Source organism: Emys orbicularis, chromosome 2 (assembly GCF_028017835.1).
Source record: "Emys orbicularis isolate rEmyOrb1 chromosome 2, rEmyOrb1.hap1, whole genome shotgun sequence".
In the NCBI taxonomy this organism is placed as follows: Eukaryota; Metazoa; Chordata; order Testudines; family Emydidae; genus Emys; species Emys orbicularis.
In genome coordinates this window covers 61896149-61910100 of record NC_088684.1, presented here as the reverse complement: position 1 = coordinate 61910100, position 13952 = coordinate 61896149, and the positions used below count along the sequence as shown (strand labels likewise).

Below are 13952 nucleotides of genomic sequence, written 5' to 3'. Positions count from 1 at the left end.
AATTAGAGGTATGATAGCTATTTTATTATTTGTATGCCAGTAGCACATAGAGGCCTTAAAGTGAAATTAGGGCCCCATTGTTTGTATGGCACCTAATATGGACAGTCCCTGCATTGAAGAGCTCATACTCTAGTCTAAACAGACAGGGCTGGCTCCAGCTTTTTTGCCACCTCAAGTGGCAAAGGGGAAAAAAAAAGGTTGACGGACCCGCCGCCAAAGTGCCGCCGAAGACTGAAAAGGAGCAATTGAGCTGCCGCCGAAGGAACCATCGCCGAATTGCCACCGCTGACCTGGATGTGCCACCCCAACAACAGACGGACTGCTGACCCTTTCTATTGGCCATCCAGGCACCTGCTTTCTTTGCTGGTGCCGGCCCTGTAACAGAAGAGACAAAGGATAGGAGGGGGAACAGAGGTGTGAAGTAACTTGCCTACTGTCATACAGGTCAGGAATAAAACCCAGGTCTCCTGACTCCCTGTCCAGTGCCCCTAGCCAGTGCTGCCTCTTATAATTAGAATGACAAATTATTAGTCTACTAGTGAAAAGTCATCAAGACGAAAAACTCACTACCACATTTGACCACAAGAAGTTAATTAAATTTATGCTTTTTCAGGTCAGGCCATACCTGTATGTACTGTACATGCCTATACTCCCACAGATTCTTTGGTGCAGAAAGACAGAACACACATCTTTTCCCTGGTTCACAGGGCTGCCTCCCACAACATGCCTGAGAAGATGTGGTGAAGGGAATCAGTTTCAAACTCAGAAGGAATGAGAACTGAATTGTATAGATATAATGAAACAAAAACAAACAAATTATGCACCGAAGAGAAGTGAAATGTAGGTATGAGGATATTACGTGAAACAGACTTTTTGCAGAAATAGTTACAGCAAGCAGTGGAGATGGATTTTCATTGCTGAAGCCCAAGTGGCCAGAAACATTGCAAGATTGAAGAAAATGATATAAAGATGGACACAATGTTGAGGAAACTGGAAACAGATGTAATGTTGAGGAACTGGCTCAGATTAGTGAGCTTTTGATTTGATGTAAAAAAGGTCATTCATACAGAAGTGTGGAGTTGTTGCCAGCATGTTAATGCAAGGTTTTTTGTTTGTTTTTTTAATAAGTCTAAGTTGGGTCTTTTGGGGATTACATAGCAGGCTATCCTCACTATGAAGGGAGGTAGCTATAACCAAGTAAACATTGTGCCTTTGGAAAGAAAAATGTCCTGTGATTGGAAGATTTTCTTAATAACAGATTAGTAATAGTACCTTGAATTTGCTTTTGAATTTTCCCTTTGCCTTTCTAACAAGACTAAGTCAGCATCACACAATTTGTTAGTTTCAGGATCGTTTCTTGCAGACAGGGCTGCACTACAAAACCACCATCATATCCTACATGCTTGTTGTCAGGCAAAGCAAAGGACAAGATCTGAATGGGCGTGAACACAATTACCCTCTTCACCCCTAGTGGTCCTCCGGTCAACTCAGGCTGGGATTAGGAAAGCTCATATTGCTACTGCCCACATTATGCCTGGCCTCTGGATAAAAAACCTCAAGCACTAGAGCAGTCAATCTAGCATCTTTTATGAGAAAAACATTTACCTTTAAAAGACTGATTTAATACATTTGGGACAGTAGATTAAAAGTAACTGTTTTAAATCAGAAATTGACAGTGTTACCATGTATTTTAGAGTTACGTTGAAGGCGGATATTAAGAATTCTCTCTCTCCCTCTCCTCAGCAATGTTGTTTAATTACAATAAAGAACCTGCTATAGAGAAGGTTCTGATCAGTTTTCATTATATCAATTCAGATTGATAATCGCTTTAGGATCCAGTTAAAATATGAAAATATCAAAACAAAACAGAGATATGACAGAAAAATTAGCTCCTGAAACATTCAAAATACCTTGAAAACTGTATGACTTCTTGGTAGCTGCAAGTTAACTGCACATTAGACAACATATATTTAACACCATGGTTGATGTAAATTCTTGTTCTGAAAAGAAAAGGCATAAGAAATACACTTAAATTGGAGTCACAGTTTATGTAATCTAGCGAACTCAAAATTAAGATGGCACATCAGACTCAGATGTTCTCTCCAGAAAGAATCAGCTGGGTAAACGGCAAAAGATAATCATCATTAGGCCATCAAAGCAACAGTCTGCCACCCAAGACTAGAACTAAGCTTATTAGTCGTCTCATGAACAATTATGAATATGGGGAAGAGGCTATCCTAATACAATTTAAGAGGTTCAGTTCCACAAAATTAGATCCTTTGTCCTTATTTAAACCTCTCTTTTCTCAAAGAAATATTAACCTGATCACATGTAACCCAAATATTTGGAACTCAAAATGGTCTGGCTGACTTTGAAATCAACTATACTTTCCTTTTATATTCACATGAAAGTTTCTGAAATTAGTTTTAAGTTGGGCTGAATCATCTGAAAGATTGTTAAGCTTTTCAAAATGTTGAGTCCTCACCCAGAATGGTCAGAGGGCTATTTCCTCACAACTTTTTAAAGGACTGCTCTCCATGACTCATTTGTTGTGTTGGTTCACATATTTTAACCTAGACTTCTACCTACCTTAGCTGTGCTAGGTTTCATTCTTTTCAGCATAGAGATATATACAAAGGCATCACAAAAACAATACTCCCCCCGCCACTTACCTTAAGAGAATTCAAACAACATCTTGCTGGCTGCAAAGAGCAGAACAAAGTCAGGAAAATGGCATTTCTGAATGTGTCTGAGCTCAGCAAATCACATAACGAAGGTATTTCCCACTGAAAAAATTGCAGAAATAAAAATGTATAAAACCGACCATGCTGACAAACTAAGTTACTGAACTTATCCAAACCTTTACTGGCATCTCAGATTTGAACATATACATCACCATACATTCAGATGGGTAAACGGCAAAAGGAAATCATCATTATGCCAGTAACATCATGTTGTCTAAGGTGCTGATTTAATGAAAGGTAGTTAATTTCAAGATGAGAACTTGTCTTCCTGCAATATGTGTGGCATGATAATCTGGACAAGAACTATATTTCTGCAGTATGTCATTTTGCCACTGTGTAATGCATATATTTTAAGGACTTGAATTTCAATTTTCTGCAATATAAAAGCACAAAACTAGTACAATTTTTTGCCCCCCATTCCAGTTTCCAACTTATCTTTTAGATTGCTATAACAGAAATAAAAAAGATCACTACAATGACAGGGGCTAGATAAAAATAGAAAGAGCTTCCCAGCTGCTGGCCTAATGAAACCCCTGACCACCAAGCCAGATCCTCAGTTGGTGTAAGCCAACATAGTTTCAGGGACATCATGGAAAAGCACCATGGACCAATTCTGTGCAGATTTTCACTAGATGAAGATTTGACTCTCTTATTGGATTCTGATTTCTGGTATTGATATCAAAGAAAAGCAACAGACTCACTTTTATTACTTTACCAGTTGATAGGACATTTTGCTGGCTATACACAAAGTACATGGGACTTGTAAAAACATTTGAAATAAACATCACAACGGACTCAATTCTCACTATTTTAAATAAAATGTTCATATCAGAACGTTAATGAATTTGATCCACAGGCACTTTTTGGTTTATTCGGTGTTTGGCTGGCATTTCAGATACATTATCAAAACAATCAGTTGGGTAAATGGCAAAAAGAAATCATTATGCCAACAAAGCAACTTCCTGTCTATGATGAGCATTTAATGCTATGAGACTAAAACTAAGTGTTTGATCACAAAGAAAATATTAATATAGTGACATCTCTTTAGAAGTATAAAATAAGCATCCTAGTACTACAAGTTAAACCTGGCCTTCAAACGGCAGTTTAATTTTGCATCCACAAAATTAATCATGCTTTTTTCAGCAATTCATTTTAAGTGCAAAAGCAAGCCACAGTCTGAAGATCAGGTCCCACGTTATTACATAAATCTCTTTACTAGAATTAAAGGTTCAGACTGCCTGTTAGCTTCAGAACCATTTAAGAAATGAGTTACCTCCACATTTTTAGTCACAAGTGTGGTAATTATACTTACTTGTCACTGTGTGGACTCCACCAGTGTAGGATGGGGATGAATGGCCAGGTGAAGTGTAGCTATCTTTGCTCTCTGGTTTCTAAAGAGAACAGCTTGTATCCGAGTATTCTGGGATTTATTCTTTTTGTTCAGGAGAACCAGAGTGAATTCTGCTATCTGATTAATTTATTACTTGTTGAGAAGCTTATTGCATAGACAAATACTCTAGTATCTTAGTACTGAGATGCAAAAGATAAGCATTTAAATTACCTCAGCAGTTCAGGTGAGAGCTGGCAGGCTTCAGGTAAGCAGCATTTGAAAGCCCATCTCACAATATAGGGATTTATGGACAGAGCAACAAAATCTCTGAGGCCAATGCTCATCTGTGGTGTTTAGGGGGAAAAATAAATTAGAAATCCACACGGACCACTGGATTCTACAAACTCCTCGTTATTTGGTTTACTTAACAGTTGTGCTGGCATCTCAGATTCAGAAATATACATCAACGAAATGACATTCAGTTGGGTAAACGGCAAAAAGGAAATCATCATTATGCCAGTGAAACAACTTCTTATCTTTGATATAGTTATTACTGCATGGAAGAAGGCTAACTTCAAGCTATGAAAACACATGCCCCTGGGCACTTTGCCCAGCATCTCAGCCACTCAGGACAGTTTGCCAACATGTAGGTGTATATTTTAAAGTAATTTGCATTTGTTAATACAGAACACTCAGTCACATGAAAAATAGAACTAACGAGTAAGGGTTTTCCTCACTGCCATCTTGCTTCTTTTGCCCCCTTCAAAATCAAAATGTTCAAAACCACAGTGACTTGGGTCTGGATTTAACAGAAAACAGCTTCCTGGTTGCTAGCTTGCAGAAGCTCTCCAAGCACTGTGTATTTACAGTAAGAAAAAAATCCCAACAATATACTCACAGCCTTATTTCTTTAACAGTTCACGTGACATCTTGCTGGTTACAAAGGAGTAGCATAGCAGAGTCCAGACAGGAAACATGCAATACCATCAGAAACAATTACTAACTGCTGACTCTGTCCTCATTACCTAAAAGAAAAAAGTTCCAGACATTTTGAACAGTTGACAGGAATGGAATTCTCATCATTCACTTGGAAAATGGGCCAAAAGGATTATTATATCAGTGAAGCAACATTGATCTCAGTGACTATTTAATATTAAACCATTTTCATGAAGCGAGTTCTGGGATAAGTTCAGTAAAATGTCACAATTTTTTAAGAGACAAAAAGCGGTTAAACAGAAGGCATTAATATTTTGCCCATTAAAAGAATGTGTTGTGGGTAAGTCTATATATTTAAGCATGTTCCACTATGCAGAGTTATTGATTTTACAAGAGTATGATATTCCTAAGGAGTAGCCATTGCTTTTGTGTCGTCCCGTTGGGTTTGACAAGTATGAAAGATGAACTAAGGTTAAAGGTTACATTTAACTCGCTTTGGGAGCACAGGTTTCTGTGTAAGCACAATGGCACATTCCCTGAAGGTTCAATTCAAGGTCAGAACTCTTACCAAGATTATGCTGCCTCTGAGACTACCAAACCAAGATCCCACTACAATGGAGTCCCAAGACAACTAATGCTCTTAAGTATGTCACTATACTATGGAAAGGGCATGGTCAGGACCACCGGACAACTCTCTAACTAAACTCCCCAGTGACAAAGGGGCAATTTATCATTAGAATTTGGACACCCAGCTGCTGATGAAAATGATTTATGAAGACATATCAACAGCAGTAAGGTTATTTAGCTGTCCAATTTATCATTATCTGGAACACTTGAAAGACTGAAAATAACTCAAAATAATCAATAAAAATGATTTGCCAATAGTAAATGTCTTCTATTGCCTAATGAAATCCAGCTCAATTTCACAGAACATATGCAAACTGTAGTAAAATAAACTAGGTGTCTTAAAGCAAGTCTCAAATAAGAAATCAACTATTTAATTTGCAATCAAACAAAGCAGTTTGTTCAAAATAAAGTGTTAGCGCAACTATAATCACATTTGATTAGTCTCAGAAATGGTGGGAGATGTCATTATGAGGAGGACATAATAGGAAATGACCTCTGTTCATTTTCACTAGAAACTCTATCCTTTCAAATCAGAGTGTATATAAAACATGTTAGCAGGTCATCTGCCCCATTTTTTATTTTTAAAGTGCAAATTACATTCACTCCATTTTTAAAGTTGTGTCAAGATTAGAATTTAAGTTTAGTTAAAATTACATACTTCCTGGTTTCTCTGCCTGAGATTTTGTACAAGGTCCCAGAGGTCTGAAAGAAATAGCTGATTTCTAAACTCTCATTTTCATTGTAATTGTCAATACTTGTGGAATTAGACATTCAAAGAGAAAGCAAGAAACCTGCAGCTCATCTCTCAGGACTTTAACATTATATTTTAAAAAGTACTTTTCCAATTTATAAAACAATCACATCAACTTTCTTCTCTTTTAGAACCCCACAGGTAGCAGAATTTCTGAAATTATATTTGCATACCATAAAATGAAAACTGAAGTTGGTTATCTCTATAACATTTGTTAGAATTGAGGGTTCCTTTCTCTCCCAGTGCTAGCAAGGTCCCCAGCAAACAAGGCAAATATGGCTATTTGGGGTGTATGCCCCCAGGTCTTATTCAGAATTGTACTGCTGTCAACTTTTTGTGCCTACCTCACTGTGGTCTTTAGGTGCTACTGCAATTTAAATACTTATTAATAATAAACTTAATGTGATGAGGGAGTATGGTACCTTTTTTAAATAAACCCATGTGATCTTCTATAATCCTTTTGTTTAAGAATTTGAAGATCTTCTCACTCAATATTTGTTCTCTCATTATAGGAAAGTATACTGGGTGCTTATGTGAAATATTGAGGGCAGTTTACTAGTTAGTTTCAAAGCCAATTTCCAACAAATTAGGTTGGGATTAATTCATTTTCCCCATGGCTTGTAGATATTTTTGCTATACAATTTATCCTTAAAGCAATAGTACTGTACACTATTTAGTCTCCTTTGTAGTCAGGGGATTTAACAAGTTGGTTTTGATTTTCTGCCCAAATCAGATTTCTTTGAATTATTCAAAGTAATAGAACATAGGATTGTTCTTGAAATACTTACTCTAATTGCTTGGTACTCCTGATCTGAGACAGATGTTTGCAAACATTTAACTTTGTTTCCTATTCTACTTTTCCCTATTCATATTTTAAATACCACTAAGCGGTAGCATTACAAAAATGATGTGGGTCACTGAAAAATATTGCACAGCTACACCAAAACTGGTTTGCTAAACAGTAATCTATCCCACCCAAGTTAAACTTGCTTAACTGATACTATAACCATCAGGGCCTGGAGTTTGTGATTTTTTCTTTAACTTCAAAGTAACCCCTGAGGGGAAAAAACCCCCATTTTAAGTGATCAGAAGATTGGCATACAACAAACAGTCATAAAACAAACAACCATCCAAATTAATACATTGAGCTACAGTCCTCATCTACATACAACTTGCACCAGTTAACTAAGATATGTCCACACTAGAAATGCTGCAGCAGCATTGCTGTAGTGTAGACATGTACTACAGTTTCAGATGGGGTTCGTCTGTCGCTGTAGTAAATCCACTGCTCAAGGGACGCTAGCTCAATGGAAGAATTCATCTATCAACCTAGTGGTGTTTACCACGGGGCTTAGGTCAGCTTAACTACATCACACAGGGTGTGAAATTTTTCACAGCCCCCTGAGCAATATAGTTAAACCAGCCTAACTCTGTAGTGTCGACCAGCTCTGAATCAGTTAAAAATAACATGTTCAGTTAAACCAGGGAAAGTCATGTGTAGACAAAGCTGCAATGACACTAGACAAACAGTGGGTAGATATTTCCAGTATGAAGAGCTCTGAACAGCTGCATATTAATACAAAGTTAAAAGCACATCAAGATGGACTACAGGAGAGAGATGTACACCTCTCCTGGCATTGTTTTTCCTATGGGTATGTCTACACTACAGAGACTATGCCAACATAGCCCCATAGTGTAGATGCAACCTACAGTGACTTTTTTTCTGTTGATATAAGAACACTGCCTCCCTAAATATTAGCTATATTGACAGAAGTACTCATCCATCAACATAGCTGCATCTATACTGAGGAGTAGATCAGCAAAGGTACATCAGTGACGGATGTGACCAAGCCTATGAGAGCTATAGTAGAAATTTTCTTAATGCAAGCTTGAATATTATAGAAAACAGCAAGATCTACAAGGAGTTTCTATATTGACAAACTCCCCTAGTGTAGAACTAGCTTATACTGACAATAATTCTTTTGCAGGTTATCTTATACCAGTTCCCAAAACAAAATAAACTATACTGGCAAAATAACTTTCTGCCAGTAGAACTGTCTACACCAGAATGTTGCCAGCACAGCTATGTTGGCTACGTGTGTAAAAAAGTCTCACACATCCAACTGACATTTCTATGCCAGCAAAGCTTAAGTATAGACCAAGCCTAGAATCTACAAATTCTCTGTGGTGACTAAATAGTCGGTCAGCTGTTACTGTACCAATACTTCCTAGCAGCAGTTCTCTCTTATTTGTCTTTTAGTTTCTGAGATATTAGGATGCACTTGCATCATGTTTTTAAGCTTGTCTCTGCAACCAAGAGGGCTAGAAACTAAGGCTTCTCTATATGGGAAAAGTTATACCGGTATGATACAGGGTGTGAATTTAGACTGCTATACTCCCTGTGTGGACACACTTATTCCAGTTAGGTTACTTTATGGACATTCTTATTCCAGTATGAATGCATTTATGTATTTTAGCTTACTGTAGGTTACTTTGAGAGCAATTAAGCAAAGGCAAAAAAGCCACCATTATTGAGGGCTAAGTGCCCACACAGGGAGTTACATTGGTGTAATTATAGAAGTTTAACCACACTATCACATTATAGTGATATAATTGGCAATGTCTTCTCTGTAGAGAGTCTCATGAAACTTCTTGCCACCAGCAACCACGTATGAAAGAAAAACATCAAATAGTGTGAGACTTGTAATGGAATTGCCAGAGTGACAATTAACAATGAGTCCAGTTAAGTTTTTGTTTGGAATCCAGTAGGAGGCTCTCAGAGCTAACAGAGCTTTCCACATCCAAGAGCTCAGAGGCATATCCAGGGCATCTATGCTTCACCCAGGGCTGGAAACTACTCCCTGGGCTCTGCAACACTCAGGTTCTAGGGAGACAGTCTCAGTGGCTTCAAAGCACATTAGCAGCCTGCCAGAGACATACAGGGGCTGGCAAGTTGGCCACAGGGCTGTTGCTGTGACACACACCAACTGCCTCACCAAGGCACTCGCACCCAACCGCCTTAATGAGTGCTTACACAGCAAGCACAGACAGATCCCCCAATCCCTCCTCCCACACTAGAGTCATAGAATATCAGGGTCGGAAGGGACCTCAGGAAGTCATCTAGTCCAACCCCCGAAATGTCCTGATTTTATAGGGAGTCCTGATTTGTGGGGCTTTTTCTATATAGGCCCCTATTACCCCCCCACCCCCATCCCAATTTTTCACATTTGCTGTCTGGTCAACCTATCCCACACACACCCATCCCCCCCCACACTCAGACCACCCATCTCTGCATTCACCCCCCCAGCCTCCTCTTAGCTCCTCCTCCCACACACCCAGACCGCCCATCCCTGCTTTCGCCCCCCCCAGCCTCCCCTAAACTCCTCCTTCCACACATACCCACCCCACACGCACACCCATGCAACCCACCAGAGAACTCCCTCCCCCCAGCACAGACCTCGCCTCTCCAATCCGCCCCGCACAGACCTCCCCGACCCACAGGATCCCCTCAGCCCAGACCACCAGTCCGTCCCTGCTCCCCCAGCCCCGCACCTCGTGGGCCGCTGACCGCTCTCCGGCTGCCTCTCGCGCACCCACGAAAGGAACGGAAGGAGGAACTGCATTCTCCCCAGTTAAAACGAGCCCAGAAAGGGCCACGTGACAAACGCCGCTTCCGTTCGCCCCACGTGACCGGAAGTATGACAGAACGCCAGCCTCGCCCAAGCTCTGTGTTGCTCCGCAGTATCCTGAACCGGTCCCACTAAAGTAATGGGAACTGGATGTCAGAGATGCGCCTGCGCAGTGCCGGGCTCCGCCCCTCCCCTAGCTATAGACTCTGCGCATGCGCAGCCGCCACGGTGCCATACCACCCACACACATATGTTGACTAGGCATAGGTAGAGGCAAGACCGGTCAGGTGGGCGGGGTCAGCCCGTGACCATTAAACGTGTGGCGGGCCCTGAATCCCCGCGTGGCTCCTCGGAGCTTGCGGCCCGCGCGGGGATTTGGGGAGCTCTGTGTTGTCATTAAGCCTTGGGCCGGCTGTGCGGGCGTCTCGCCGAGTAGCGCGGGCCGCGAGAGTCCCACCCAGGAGCGACTCGGGCAGGCTACCGTCGAGCCAGCTGCCAGCGCGGGGGACGGTCCTTCCAGCCTGTTGCTGCCGTCCCGCTGCCCTCAGGCGCCCTAGGCCGGCGTGGGCGTGTGATAGAGTTTGAACGGAATCCTGTCACCCGTTTGTTTGAAACGGAGCCACCAGGAGCGCGCACACAGCGGCTACCTAGGCTGCGGAGAGGACCAGCCCCTTGGGGAAGCTGTAGGCAAGTTACGTACAACTAAAGTGAGCGGGGATTAAAAATTCACCCTGACACGTGTACTGCAGCCACTGCCTCATCCGTCAAATTACTGGGGCGGTTACAGTTGTAGGCCTCTCCGTTATCCCAGTGCGTTGTGCCATACCTTTGGCTGAATTACTGAAGGAATCACCCCTCTGCAGAGATGTACTACTAATTCTGTCTCATGCTAGCTCTGTTTATTGACAATCTAGAGAAGAAACTAGCAGTCGTGACTATGCTACATTGCTGTAGGGTAGGTTCAGTTATATGAACTACATGCACTAACTTTAAAGGTTTTACCATCCACATTACTAAAGAAAAAGCATGCAGAATGAAACACTTTTTCTAAATCCACCCTGTTAGAAAGTGTTTCAATTTTATTTAAATCCACTAGTCAGGAAGACTCGATTCAATCATGGATTTCTACATAAAAGTGCATTCTTGTTGGTTGTTACAACCTTAATACATATTCTTCACAACTCTCAGAGATAGATGTAGGTTTCATTTTTAGAAGGTATAGACTATATAATTTTAAGTGATTTATTTTAAAAACTTTTCAGATTTATTTTACAGCTATATCAGAAAAATGAATGATTGTTTGGTTATTTCATTTACCAAAGGTAATTGAAGCAGATAGTTCACCTCCCAATGACTTCATAAATATCTCTAGTTCAACAAGTTAATCGTTAATATTTGGAGGATTTTCTTGCCCTGCTGTTTTAGGAGAAGAAGATCACCAGACAGACATTTAAGTTGTTTTATTTAACTAAAACAACAATGTTATATCTTCTGGGTTTTTTTCCCCCTCAACAGCAAACCTATAATACTTTAACAAAACAAGCATATGAATTTTTGAATTTAGTTAAACATTCAAGTTTTTTTAAAGATCAGGTTTGTTTTTGCTTCAATTGTTTAAAAGAGTTAAATATTAAAAAAAAAAAAATCAAATAGACTGTGTCAGCCAGGTCAACATGAGAAACTTAAAATATTGGCTTTTGCAGCTAACTCAGTTGGCTTCACCTTCATTTTCATGTTTGTTTTTCTTTTCCAGATTATAAACAATCTTTCCTGCTTTTTTAGGTCCCAAATGATCTCAATTTGGAATGAATTAGTCCAAAGGATGAAAATATTCTCTTTACACCGGCAGAAGAAGCTACTGCTGTTAAAAGTGAGATTCACTTCAACAGTCTCTGAATCCAAGTGCTTAAGTGACTTCTACCAGTTCACTGGTGTGACTTTCTTTAAAACATCATCAGCAAACATATACTTCTTGAATGGTTCACTCTTAGCACTGAAGTTTTTTATAGATGGCATTATGGAGGGATGATTGCTGGATGTCCATGTCATAGCCAACTCCTCTTCTTCAGCAGTTAAGGTTTGACCCTGGTACTGAGTATGGAAAATATTTGCAAGAAAAAGAGCTCGAGATAGGGCGTGTTCCATTCGTTTTTTTAATGCTTGTAATTTAACTCTGTCATTGCATTTCTCTCTTTTTAAGGTCTCTCAGTTCCTTCAAAATTTCAACGGTGTCAGCAATAAAATAGCTATTTCGCTGCATTTTGTTCAAGGCTACAGAAATAGGCTTCAGGGTACTCAGCATGTGCTCAACATTTCTCTTAAGCCCAATGTTAAGAACTTTGGCTGTGACAGTGCCATCTAGTTTTTCATGATTTTGTTCACAAACTCATCAGATTAGGCCAGTTCTTGATATAGTGCTCAAAACAGTCCACTACAGAGTTCCATCGCACGTCTTGTGGGAGAGTTAGCTTGGTTCCTCCCACTTTTTTCAGAGCAGCTGCTGTAAAGTGGTTGTTACGAAAGTATTTTGCAATTTCAACAACATTAGCCTTTATTTCTGGAACACTGAAGTCTTTGGCTAGGAGGTGCATCAAATGAGCACTGCAACCGTATGTTATTAGCTTGGGGCTCTCTTGTAAATAATTTCTTCTCATCTTGGATACATTTGCAGCATTGTCTGTGACCAAGCGGCATTCTAGACATTTGAACTTTTTTTCCCCACAGTTTGTTATAGCTTTTACTGCTACTTCTTGTAAGTATTCTGCTGTGTGTGCATTGCCTGATGTATCAATTGTTTCTGTAAGAAAGACATTCCCTTCTTCTGTTGTCACACAAGCACATACAACAGGATCATTGTGGACATTGCTCCACCCATCAAGACTCGGGTTAACAATTTCACTCTCTAGACCTTTTGCACACTACTCAATTTCTCTTTCATATGCTTTATCCAGCAATTTGCCTGCGACATCTGCTCTGTTGGGTGGACTCTATCCTGGTCTTAATGACTGAACCATGTTAATGAAGTGTGGGTTCTCAATCATACGGAAAGGAAAGTTTGTTGCATAAACAAACCGGGCAATTTTTTCATCAATTACCTCTTTTTGTAATCTGCTGGTTATCGCAAATTTCTCTATGGTTGTTTCTGGGTGATGGAGATTTTTCTTCTTTTTGCTACAGGTGATATACTGTGGGCTATGTGACGTACATGATGTGACTGAAACACTGTCATTGGCAGATAACTCTGAAACTATAGAAAATGATCGTGATTTTGAAGGTGGATGGTCTTCAGAATCCTGTATGTTGAGGATGGATTCCCCTAAACAAAATAAGTCAATGCAGTTATTTAATTATTATTACCATACTGCTCATTTAGTATTACTCATTGCGTTCACTGACAGTACTACTTTAAAGGTGAAATTGTAAAAGGAAGATCTGCCTATTTCAGCTATTTATTTTTGATCACAACTGCATCTAAAATGTTAGTACCATAGAGTAACAACTATTTTTTGCTCAAACATGAGAATTCAAGAATAGTCCAGAAGGAAGACAGGCAGTCCTTAAGAAAGTATGAAATATAAAAGTTTACAAACCTGAAAATCCTGTATGTTCAGACATGTTCCTTTCATCATCTTCAGCGCAGCTTCCTCCTTAGAAGGAACACTTCTCATGATGTTGCTCCATTCGGGCAACTAGATCTTGCATTTCTTTGTGGCACTGTTTGCATTTCACACGCATGCCTGTTTTACCCACAGGTAGAGGAACTTCATTAAAATATTCCCAAACTGGGTCTTTTTTACAGCCTGCTGCTAGTGAGAAAATGGTATAGTAGATCTCAAATCAATGAAGGCTACACTCAGAAATACCTCAAGACTTCTGTAATATACTGCTCAAACAGTTTCACTTTTGTTTCTGCTGCCTGTCCCTCCCTTCTCACA

At 40.0% G+C, this 13952-nt stretch overlaps 1 long non-coding RNA gene and 3 other non-coding genes across 7 annotated transcripts in view; all 4 read right to left on the bottom strand.

Annotated features, from left to right (window-relative positions):
* LOC135873363 (uncharacterized) overlaps window positions 1–10051 on the bottom strand; it is a 28683-nt gene extending 18632 nt beyond the window's left edge. The window contains exons 1-7 of one of the 4 annotated variants that reach the window (XR_010561119.1): window positions 9941–10051; window positions 4973–5099; window positions 4306–4418; window positions 2673–2786; window positions 1911–2000; window positions 626–778; window positions 3–375 (exon numbers count right to left, since the gene is read on the bottom strand). This is a non-coding gene — a long non-coding RNA (uncharacterized LOC135873363). Of the gene's footprint in view, window positions 1–2; window positions 376–625; window positions 779–1910; window positions 2001–2672; window positions 2787–4305; window positions 4419–4972; window positions 5100–9940 lie in introns of those variants that run through there. The other 3 variants (XR_010561120.1, XR_010561117.1, XR_010561118.1) reach the window with 3 other exon arrangements.
* Window positions 2075–2154, bottom strand: LOC135875354 (small nucleolar RNA SNORD87). The gene has a single exon (XR_010561227.1). It is a non-coding gene; the product is annotated as a small nucleolar RNA SNORD87 (small nucleolar RNA).
* LOC135875353 (small nucleolar RNA SNORD87) lies at window positions 2865–2945 on the bottom strand. Its single transcript, XR_010561226.1, has one exon. It is a non-coding gene; the product is annotated as a small nucleolar RNA SNORD87 (small nucleolar RNA).
* LOC135875352 (small nucleolar RNA SNORD87) lies at window positions 4510–4595 on the bottom strand. The gene has a single exon (XR_010561225.1). It is a non-coding gene; the product is annotated as a small nucleolar RNA SNORD87 (small nucleolar RNA).
* Window positions 10052–13952: the final 3901 nt, after the last annotated feature.